Genomic DNA, 10,626 nt, shown 5'->3' on the forward strand with positions numbered 1-10,626 from the left:
TAAAAACTACTATATATGACATCTAAAATATTTCAACATTTACATTTTTGTTGCAGAGCTGATGTTGTGTCAATGCTTCAGTACCATGTAGAAAAAAAGTGCAGTGGTCAAATGCTTCATTAGTTTACAGATTGACACCCCTGGATGATGATTCTATCAGAACGTTATCGTAAAGTAATTACAGAATTTTAATGATGCTGTATAGTGATGATACATTCCTTGTAAACTTGTTAATAATTAAGCCAAATAGAAATAAAATTGCAAAGTATACTGCAGTTTAAAATCCCATATACTTATTCTAACATACAGTAAAGAAATTATTTTCTTATGTATATAACTGCAAGGCCATCCTTGACATATGTGTCAGAGCTGTTTCTGTGGTCTGCTTCTGGGAAGAAGAGAATTATGTTCAGCTGGCTCTTTGCATCTACTCCACTTTTCATAATCCAGAACACTACCTTGCTTTATTGAAAACTGTATACAGTTATCTGGACAGCAGAATGTCATTTTAAAGAATCTCTGAAATCTGTCTATATTTGATGCATCCAAGCATCGGGGAATGTAGACAGAGGCACTTCAATAATGTACGTTATGCACAGACTGAAAAATTACACACAAACGAAGAAACAGCAGTGCCATCTATTGGACAGAAAAATAAATTAATCTGTGTTGCACAACTAACTGGAGAACAAACGTTTTATTTCTGCCTCTGCCTATTTTTTTCCCTTTAATGTATTATCAATTACTTTTGCTTTTAATGTGTTTAGGCTAAGCTAATCCTGTCAAATATAGATATGATATTAGTTAGAAGTCAAACACAGAAATAAGATCTCAACTGTACCAGTTAGACATTTGCTTGACCAGCTCTTTTCTTCAGTATTGTTGTAGCACAAATGCCATTTTTAATAGCTGTCTTCATAAATCTGGCAATGTCTGAATTCTGGGCACCTAATGGAGTTAGCACTAAAGAAAAACATATGCTCTGAAATTGAGAGCTTTGTACTAGACATGAAAACTAATTAACAGCTTCAATAATATTTGTCTTAAAATGTTTCTTTTAAGAGCAAAATTTGTAGCATCCAGTTAGAGTTTGGTCTGGGAGAAGAAGGAAAGGGTTGTTTTTTGTTCAGCTGTACTAAGGGCTGCAGGAAATTGTGGTACAGACTTATGAGTTGGCAGAGTATTTCTCCCAGGGTTTATGATTAGTGTCACGTTATATACTTCTAAGTATTATATCTGGATTCAAGATAGTGAAGTATCATCCCAAAAATTGCAAAGACAGAAAGCTTGATGTTGCTTAATTTTCTAATTCTTTAATTCTTTCCAGGAATCAATGAACCTATTTACAGGAACAATATTATGGCCGTATAAGCAGTTACAGGCATTATAACAGCATCTGAATATGTGCTTTCTCAAACATATAAAGATTTCCAAGTTTTGGGAATAGGAAAATAGGTTGGGAACTCACTGGTTATGGGCAGTGCCCAGTGAGGAGAAACTGAGTTGTTCCCTTGACTTCAGTTGGTGTTGCATCTATTCCAAACTGAAACTCGTATCTTGATCTAGTGACCAAATACTGATGTAAATTATATTCTCAGTCTATTTCATGTGGATAATACTCACCTGTAGTGGGAGTCTCTCACCTTCTTAAACAGAGATTTTCAGTATCCACAACAGACTTTTATTGGCTATAAGACAGGTGTGGCTGTCAAGGAATAAATTTAAAGAATGTCCAGTTTTCTCACGTTTCAAATTTTATTATTATCATTAGGAAGTAATGATTATTACCATTAGCTAGTAATATCACCAGCTGGTCATCTTCGCTACTAGAAAATGGGAAACTTAATCATAGCTTTTCTCTTTCAAGATGGTAGATGAAACCTAATTCACATAAATGGATCAATACAGAAGCGTTGATATTACGTAAGATAATTGGCATGACTCTATGCATTCATTTATGAGACCAGGAACAAAAATTTCTAATACATGATAGTTACGTTTAAGAACAGAAATAGGTAATAATCCATCGTATAGGTTTTGCCTTTTTGATGGTTTCATAGCTCCTTATAAGTTTTTGTTTCTGAAGGAGGGAGTCAACAATAGAATGTCACTGGCGGTGTTGTGTAGAGGTAACATGTTTTACTACTGACCCCTAGTGACAGAATTACAGTTTGGAGCTACAGTGAGGCAAGGAAAAGGGGTTTTGTTGGGTTTTCAGATTTATGCTATTTTTTACAGGAGCACCCATTCTGCTGAGCCCTTTGCAAACAGAAACAGTTAACTCATGCCATGAAGAGAGTCCTTTTTGACTTTCTTTTACTGTATACCTATAGTGTGATGAGTGTTCTCTAAAGGAAAAAGACAACATGGTCATTACCCAAGAGCTCACAAGCTCCTTACCAGTTACATGTTGACTTTCATTGAAAACTGCAAAATGTTTTCTGGTAAATTTATCCCTTGGCAGAAAAGCTGAATCAAGGCCTAATGCTGGGATGTCATTCAGAAATGGGTTCCCACTCAACCTGAACGTCTCATCAGATGATTGATACGCTGCCCACAGACAGTATCCTAAATCATGCCCTGTGGGTGCAAAATGTTTCAGCCAGCTGTTGGTTTTCTCTCTTAGATTTGTGAAGGTGTGGCTATATGGGAAAGTCCAGTCATAGTCTCAGAAACCGTAGCTGCATTTTGTATCCAGTGCAGCTCCTCTTTCACACAAAAAAAAAAAAAAAAAAAAAAATTGTTATATATTTTCCTGTTTGTTTGTTGCCTGGAAGGGCTTATGGTGAAGACAAAGACCAGTACAGAGCATTCATCTCTATCTTAACACAAGTCTCACATCACAGCATCCTAAAGTGCATGAGAACATAAACATGTCCAAAACAGTTTCAGACAGAAAGCAGAACACTTCTAAATTGGGAGCTAGATACAAGTTTACCTCTTCTAGATACATCAATTTCAGATTACAGATTCAGATACAGATTTCAGGCTGTTTGTACTCTCCTACCTTCAAAGCTTTGCATTATGATCACTATTTATCTTAGCTTTGGAAGGCTGGAATTTCACTCAGAGCATGTGTGTTGTCACCTGTAACTTCCCATGGTAGATTTCTGTGGCATCAGGTGACTTTTTTTTCCTTCCTGGATGGAGACTCCTAGGCCTGGGAGAGGAAAACTGTTTTATGTAGTGGCACAAATACAGTGATTTCTCTTGAGTGTGTATCCCTGTAATGACATCCAGTGATATGCACTGAGATGGATTATACCTTTCATGAATTAAGTGTGGCAAGAGTTATTTGTACATTAAAGTAAATTTCAGACAAATGCATCAGTGCTTTTACATGAACATTTTCTTTGTAGCATATTTCTAAATTAAATGCAAATCATTTAAGTATATGTTTAAACTTACATTAGTATAGTGAGACATTACTAATAATAAGTGTATGTAAGGGAATTGCAGGTTTATGCCTGACCATGCAAACTTAATTCTGTCCTGCTGTGAATTTAACCTGTGCACCAACTGTGGCATGTTGTCTAATTGGACTGTCATACACACAAGGGGGTACAAACAAGCTTTCACAAGTAATTTTAAACCTTTTGACTTGCAACCTCAGTAATTTTATCTTAGCATAGCAGTATTTGTATACTTTCTTGGAGATCTAATTTTGAGAGAGAAAACTAAAAGCACAAGTTTCTCCACTCAGAATCATCATAAGAGCTTGAGCCTTTAGCAAGGCAACACAGTTGCTGCCATTTGAGGTAAGTTCAGAGTGGTCCAGAAGAGACTTACTCACAAGTAAAAGATGTTTCACAGCCTGAGCACTACATGTGGAGAGACTGACTTGGCACAGCTTCTTTGTCCTTCCTCAACCAGTGGTTCCACAGATTAAGACCCTCCTCAGTCCCTATGTTCAGATGAGTTGTTGTGAGGACCCTGCTTTGGCGGCTTCTCTACTTCCCTTGCTCCTCCAGGAAGGCTGCTCTGGCATCTTCTGAATGTTCTCTGTTATTTTGCTTTTGTAAGAATTTGGATTCCAGACTTGCAACATTTGTACCGAGTTACTGATTTTTGCAAGGACTACTTCCTGGATCAGAGAAAGAGACAGGGGGATGGTGTCTCTTTCATGAGCTTATCTGCACTGAAGCTATGTGAGAACTTTAAGGGGTAAAAAGTTTTTGCTGCAGAATTTCAAGCCTTTCCTGTAATAGTAAAAGTGTCAGAAATTCTTAATGAAGGTTGCAAATAATACTATAATTTAAAGGCTCAGTTATAATTTGTTGAGAGTTCATTACCAATGCCCCTGTAATATTTGAAATTAGGTCTGCTATAGTTTTAGAGAAGAGATCTATGTAACTTTGTCAGATGAGTTCAATGACAGACCTTGGAAGATCTCTGTATACCACTAAATGAGAGCCCAGGTATTACAGTCTCTGCTAACCCACACAGTTTAAGGTTTTATTGCTTCCAGACCATGAGGTTTATTGAGTTTTGGGTTTGCTGGTGTTTTAACAAGATACTTGTCATTAGAAAATAGGAATAGAGAGTTCGGTTCCTGAAATTAAAAACTAATTTGTTTTTTTCATATCATCAATTTTTTTTTTACTGCAGCACAGAGAGGGCACAAATTGTAGATCAGAATCTGTTGTGCTAACTTCTCTTACTCAGAATAAACATACAAACATTATTTTCCCTTGAATAGTGAAGAAAATGGAAGTGATATTAGCCTTTAAATAAAATACAAGTGACTAGATGCAACAGTCAATTGCCTTTGAAAATAGTTAAATTGCAAAGTCGAATTTTTGGTAAGTGCAAAAGACATGATTATTTTGGTGGCATAACAAAGCAAATGAAGAGTGCTAATACACCAAGTGGGAAAAAAAGGAAGCTATTTCTTGAGGATTTTCAAAGTTCTGGTTATGATATTCTTTATCAGAAATTATGTAATGGAGTTGGATCAAAACCATCTTGTGTGAAAAAGAAGTCATGTGATTTAACACAGATAGAGTTGATTTTTTTAAAAATGTAATTAGATGCATAATTCTTATGCATAATTTACATGCCATTATGTATGAAAATGAGATATGCACAGGCATAAATGGCTAGCTAAGCAGCTCACACACAATCACAGTAATTTTGCACAGAAATTAAACATGCAGTTGCAAATACGTTTGGAAAATGAAGTCCATAAGGAGTCCAATGGCCTTTGTGAGGAGGAAAAATTTGAATTTTTTCTGAGCAGAAATTGTGTTAAATCCTCAGTCAGAAGGGGGAGGTAAACAGCATAGAAGTGAATAAAAATGAAATGTAATATAAATCAATGTATGTTCAGTTGTGGTAGAAGAAGCAAAACTAAACGTGCTTTACTGTTCTTAGGAAGTGTCAGTATCACTAGTGTAAATTAAGCACAATCCAGAGTAAACAGTGGGGTGAAGCTCCACCACTGTTCTTTCCCCCTAGCTCCCCTCCATGGGAGGCTGCTTAGGTTAGGATTTGGGGGCCAGTCTCACTGGCTTCTGCCAGCTCTTTGAACACAGGTGGATGCTTTCTCCATTAAGCAATGCCTTTGTTTCAGGAGGAAAAGCTAGTTGGACCATTCCCTATGCACTAAGTAAATAATTTATCTTTCTTGCCATGGATAGGAAGAAAGAAATGGAGTAACTGTTTAAAAGAAGTTTGTATTGTGTAACTTTTGATAATTATTTTATTGTCTAATTTTAATTTATTTTTGTAGTAAAAACAGCAAAGAAAACATTTGTTTATCTCAAACTCAGCATTTGGCCTTTGCATCTTGAGTGATCTTTTAGTGAATTTTCAGGAAAAAAAAAATTAATAACTTGTTACGATGTATACTTAAAATTTATAATTTAAATTAAATATTCATTATCTGACCTTTTAATGTTTACCATTCCAATGACACTTGAGAAAAATATTTTTGTTGTTCTTGAATACAGTAATCTGGATTTGATTGTAATCAGAATTTTACTGTTAGACTACAGGACATGGTTAAGGTCATGGGGATACCTGAATCATTTATACCTTGGTTAAGGTATAACCTTCTCAGATTAGGCACTCCAATAATCATAACCATGTGTATATAAATCATGACACTGGAATTATTCTAACTTCAGTTTGAGCTCTGCAATTTCTATACCGATCTTGTCTGCTTTTTCTTGTGTGTTTGCTTGTAATTCAGATAGTCAGCTTCCACTTTTAAAAAAAAGCTTAGTGATATTGCAAATGCAGCATTTTTTTTTCCCCTTGTCATTGTCTTCTGTTCCCTAATCTTTTCTCTCTAAGACTAGGGAAATTGATACATTTAGAATCTTTACACAACATGGAGGAAAAACGTCTGGCTTTCTATAATTTACTCCTTTTCCATCAAAAAGTGTATGCTATTTTCCATTAAGAAAATGTAAAAAATAAACCAAGGATCCCTTCTTCCTTGAGGATATAGTCCAGCAGTGGGAGCACTGACAAAGGGCACCATCTCAGTAGGACGTGTCTGAAGCAGAGTCTGTTCTGGAGGCAGGGAGGAAGGCTAGTGCTGACCTGCAGGAGGCAAAGGCAGGGCAGGTAAAAGCTTCTTCCTCTGACTTCTATTTCCTTGTAATAATAAAACTACACAGTGCAATCTCTGCCCAAGGTGGAAGGGACTGAGGACCTCCATGTTTAAATCTTAATGTTGATGTATTTCAACACCTTCAAAACTTAAGCATATTCATTTTTTCAGCTCCTGAGGTCAGGCACTGCTGTCTTGTCAACAGCTGGGGTTCTGTGCCCCAGGGTGACAGGGCTATTGTGGTGTTCTCTGGAGGGCTGTCGGGTAGGAGTGAGTTGGACTATGAATTCCCCATTCTTCCTCCTTCCCTCATAACCTCTCCTCCACGCATCTCTGTTACCAGGACATGGGGTTGCCCCCACGTGTTCACCCCTCTTAAAATCTTATTCTCAAAAGTATTGGTTACCTTCAACTCTCATTACCTGCTGCTGTCACTTCAACATGTATTCCTTTTGCCTTGTGATCCATTGTGCTACTTGATAAAACTATACTCATGAAACTGTGATTCAAAATGAATCTGTGCAGAAGTAGAACACAGGACTGAAATAAATATGTATGATCTTCTAAATCAGTGCTTCTCAACCTTTTTGAAGTTGAGTGGCACTTGAGAAAATTGACTGTGCTCTATACCTCACTGAGGTCAGCTCTGAACACACAAGGAGCTGTCACCTTGCTCTTTTGTTAAGTACTTGTGTACTTGCTGGCTTTATGAAAATTATAGTAAATCTGCTTATAATGTGATTGGCTACATCATTCTGTTCTGTATATCATCCTGGAATCAGTCTGTTGGAGAATTCGTGTGTTACTGGGTGTAGTATAGGAATAGTAACCCCTATACTTACCACAGAAGTATTGGGTATACAACACCTGTGAGATGCAGTGGTGCATTCCATGAGTAATGAATCTGCCCTACAAATCCTGGAATTTCTGTGAATCCATTGTACAGGAAAAATGCTTTGGATTTTGTTTGTTGTTTGGGAATTTGGGGTTTTTTTTTCCTTTTTTTTTTTTTTTTTCCCTGGGTAAGGTATGTGTATATACTGTGTATGCTGTAAATCTGATAGCTTATGGACATGCCTTACTGTGCATGGCTGTGTGCATGTACAGTGAGGCTCTCCCACGCTTTGCCAGCAGGTATGTTGTGTCATTGTTAACACGTGACATGAATGTGATATGTTTTGGTAAACCTGTGAAGCATATGGTGTATTGCTGATCCTTACATGTGCAATCAACATGCCCAGGATTTCTTCATGTACAGCAGTCTGGATAAACCTACCGTACTCCTGAAGCTGGAAATCTGGTAAAATTTTCATGGGGAAGAGAAGACAATGTTAACAAGAGAACCTAGAAATACAGTGTCCTTACCTGTGTTAAAAAAAAACCCAAACCAACAAACCAACCAACCAACAACTACCAACAAACCACTCAACCAACCCAAACATTTTCAGCTCTTCTTTATCTGACCAAAGAGGGAAGGGAAGGAAGGACGCCCAGAGAAGGGGAAATCCAGCGAATTGAAGATGGTCTGACAAGTGCAGCATGAGAAATCTGAAAACCTGGGATTAATTTTTGAACAGACACTGAAGTGCTTGCATTGAAGTTACTGGTGCTCCAAAAGGATTACTTAACCAATGCCAAACTGGCTCTATACCTTTATGCTGCAGCCAGCCTAATAGCCCTACTCACCTTCAGTCCCTGGATTGCTGGCTTTTCCCTGTTTTTCCAAACTGGGAACCAGTGCCTGCTTGCCAACCTTCCTTACACCCATGCTCCAGCACTGCCTATGAGCTGCCATTGCCATTGCCATAGCTGAGGCAGAGGTCAGTCTAACAGACTGTGTTAGCCTCTGCCAATTCATTCCAGGAATTCTCAGGAGCATCCCCCTCTCTGAAAATCTTGTTTGGAGATCATGCACTGAGATGACTTCACAGTATGATTTACCTCATGTTGCCCATGTAATGGGATTGATTATAAGGATATGGCACAGGTTGGCATGTATTCTCTTTCTGCCCTCTTCGCATGAGAGCATGACTGTCAGCATTCCTGAGGTGTTTTGTTTTTATCAATGCCATGACAGTCTTTGATAGCACAACTGTTTCTCATACATGTAATACTTCTAAGCTCGTGTTTATTTTTTAATTCTGAAAGTTATCAAAAGATTAGTTAGATTTTGGTAAGATACTGTTACAGTAAAAGTTAAGATTTTCACATCCAGATTTCTCCTATTAACTTGTTAACAGAAATTTAGCAAAACTTGTAAAAAATGTACAGTATTCTGTTGTTGGAATACTTAGATATGCTTGTATAGAGGAGGGGGAGTTTGCTATGCTTTTGATACAGGTAAAATGTACTAAAAGAGGGTATAAAAAGCCATCACAAGGAAAATTCAAATTGCCATCTGCACATTTCTGTTGCTAAGAATATTGCCAACTTTTGTTTAACAGATGAGCCCAATGTAAAATTACTAAGAGCAGATAGTAAATGGACATATGTCCCAAATCATTTGATCAAATTTTGATCACAAGGAAGACAATTCAATTTTTATAGTGTGCTAGTTTATAATGACATTGGAAAAAATACCACTGAAACAAACATAAGATTAGATACAGACAAATAAGTTCCTGCTGTTTAGTAGAAAGCAAAGTTTTGGCAAGAAGGTCAGCAAAAATCTTAAGTTATGAAAGATCTTACAGCATTTGAAGAATTTAAACTACATTTGTATCAGTAGTATCTTTTGCCTATAGCAAAGAAACCAAAGAATACCTAATGAGGCGATAACCTCAGAACATATGCCTTTTCAGATTTGTCAGGGCATGGTAGTTTCCCCTCAGCCAGGCCAGGTTTTCTCTTCGTTTGTAGTCAAGATTTACTATTGTTATAAACCATGTTACCAGCTGCTTTCAAGTATATTCTTTACGCCAGATATTAAATATGAAGCTTTTTTTTTTTTCCCCTTTTAAAAGGCATTGTCCTGGTGAGCGCAGGAAGCAGAATAGCATTGTTAAGATGAAGTGCTTGTGGGCCAGTTCCTTCTGCTGTGACTGAGATGTAGGCACATGTGACTATTTTGCAGAACATCAGATTTAAGTAATTTACAAATATGTCCTCTACTATTGCAGCTGATTGCATCTTCTGCAACACTGAAGTTGGTATTTCCTCAGTAGTGCTTGTTAAACTGTTTGGTTTTGTTTTTTTTCTTAGCTATTCTCTAACAAAAATGAAGCGATCCTTTAAAAATTCCTAACAATCTTTCCCAAATTTTATTTGCAAACAAGTTGATTTGTATATAACAAGCTTAGAACTTGGCCACACCAGCATTTGTCCCAGCGCTGCTGAGGGACAGCATCCTTGTCTGCAGTTATCAGCCATGGGTGGAATATCTGGGAGCAGAGGGAATATTTAAACTGGATCTGCTGCTGCTAGACTAGTTGATGTGGGCTCACAGTCATAGCCCGTCCTGAACTCTGTGATGATGTGTCTGTCATGCTCCTGCTGTCTCAATCAACTTGTATAAAGCCAGCTCAATAATTTCTACATTGTACTGAACTGCACCATGTACACCTACTCTGCAAGAATGACAGAAACTTGGTGTGCTATGTTCATGGCACCCAGATACCTGATCGCAGAAATTTACAGGGACAGCACAAAGATCAACATGATACTCTGTGCATTATAATCCTCATTACAAGTAGTATTAGAATAATTATGGGGAGAGGTGATAAGAGTCTGCAGAGGGATTTGCCCAGAACTAAAGATAGAGAAATTCTACATCTTTGAAAAGATGCAATATTTAGTTAATTTGTTCAAACCCTCAGAAAGAAACAATGTCCTAATACATTAAAGAATCCAGTGATTGTGACTTCATTTGTCTGCTTAAGTTGTACTTCTTGAAATTCACATTATGAGTCATACATAAATGACACAGATTTATATATACATAAAATCTTGAAATGTAGTACTAATTTTGCTGGTAAATGCAGCACACTAAGAAGAAATGACCCTAAAATAACAAAGATAATTTCTTTTCTCTGTCGTTTGGCTAGCGCTGTCGCTGAGGCTGGAGGAAT

The sequence above is a fragment of the Merops nubicus genome, unplaced genomic scaffold, assembly GCF_000691845.1.
Source record: "Merops nubicus isolate BGI_N331 unplaced genomic scaffold, ASM69184v1 scaffold26470, whole genome shotgun sequence".
Classification (NCBI taxonomy): domain Eukaryota; kingdom Metazoa; phylum Chordata; class Aves; order Coraciiformes; family Meropidae; genus Merops; species Merops nubicus.